Source organism: Sinocyclocheilus grahami, unplaced genomic scaffold (genome assembly GCF_001515645.1).
Source record: "Sinocyclocheilus grahami isolate Dianchi unplaced genomic scaffold, SAMN03320097.WGS_v1.1 scaffold2299.1, whole genome shotgun sequence".
Lineage (NCBI taxonomy): Eukaryota > Metazoa > Chordata > Actinopteri > Cypriniformes > Cyprinidae > Sinocyclocheilus > Sinocyclocheilus grahami.
Genome location: NW_015507478.1, coordinates 46,796 through 48,617, shown reverse-complemented (window position 1 = coordinate 48,617; position 1,822 = coordinate 46,796).

The window sequence follows — 1,822 nt, the reverse complement described above, 5'->3', positions numbered from 1 at the left end:
AATTGGATAGCATTTCAGTAAAAATTCAGTACAGGAAAAATCAATTGTCGCAAGACATACAGATAATGTTACAAATTACACTTTGAAGATTATCTTAACTTCTTATTTTACAATGGAATAACAACCAACTTGAGGACTTTATTAAGTAGCAGTTAATGTATGTTGGACACTTAATATGTAGGTTGTACTGTATGTGTGTACGCGCCCATTTAGGTGATGCTGTCTCAAATCTCATGTTTTAAATAATTAAATTAAATTACGTTTACTGAAGAAGATTTTATTTTTATTGTTGTTATTAATAATAATAATAATAATTCATCATCCCACTATTTAATAGGTTAGTTATGCTATCAGTTAAGGCCGATGCAAATTTATACCTTTTTGTATTTATGTAAAAATGTAAACCTGCGACATGCACAGACTGTGCATTATTGCTTTAAAGAGCCATTTTTTAACCAACGCTTTTTTTATTCTAGATTATATTGTACAATATCTTTGCAATAATAAAGATGCATTCGTATTGTTTATTATGTGTCCCTTTTCCCTAATAAACTACAAAAGTAAGTGGAAAAGTTCCAAATTGTAATGGGTTACGAGTAGTCAGAGGCTCTTATTAATTTACAAACATTTTTCCATGCACCGCTTAGATAACAACGCTATTGGGATACTTGCCATACTTGGGATTAAGTACTTGCATGCAACTAATATATTTCTTAGTGCTTTGGGAAGCCAGTCTGATTCTGATGGCACTGCAGTTGAAAGGCTTTGCAGTTAAAATACTTTTTTTTCCTTTTTATACTCCGTTGACTAAAGATGAAAAGTTGAAAAAAGTTCAGAGTACCGTCACATGAAAAGATCTGAAACAGACCTAAATAACTGAACCCCATCAGCATTAAAGGAGAGCAGAGAGACAGTGTTTTTATCTGATTTACCTAGATTTTCCTCCTATCTGGGTGTCATTGTTCCTTTCTTGTTCTACAAGACAAGTTTATTAAGCTCTCTGTGCTTCCCTAAATTAGATGTAATTCAGCCGTTTTACTCTGGCAGCATAAAATGCTTTCAGTTTGGCCAGTGTTTAAGCACAGTCAATCTAATAAAATGTGCTACTTAATTTGTTTATTGTGATGCTTTGTATAGTTTTATTTATATTCCTGCATTATCACAAGAGTGCTGATATTTGAGAAAACAACACAGTTGTGAGGGTGACATTGTCTTTATACGGCAGTTTAATAAATGGGAAATTAAATATCGAGTAACTTACATTTTAGACCCAATATTGCTAGTTACTTTGCCTGTTTTTGCTGTGCCAATGAAAATAGTTTCAGATAAAGTCACAGCATAGCTGTTGCATGTCTATGAGCGAAAAGTATTAGTAGTGTTTTGTTACTCAATGAAACTGCATTTTTTTTAAATGAATCAGTGTGTATGATTCAACAACTCATTCATAGATGAGATTTTATTTAAAAAAAATTCGTGTTTCTAAACGAGTCATTATGAAATGAACATTTACTGTATCTATTTGCTAAATGCATCTTAATGATCTTGTGTGAACAATTCATCCATGCATATGTTTAATTTAACTTTTTGTTGGCTTGTAACTTTTAATAAAAAAAAGCATACCTTGAGTAAACAACAGACTTCTCATTCAGATCTGCCTTCATCCAAATAACAACCGACAAATTGAACCCCTACAATTGTTTGTCTTTTTTGATAATCCGTTTCACATGGATGCACGTCATAACACAAAAGAAATGCTCAGTAAAGATCAACAAGTACGTTTCCAAACAGCCACAATCCTTATAATGAAAAAAAAAGCATTCTA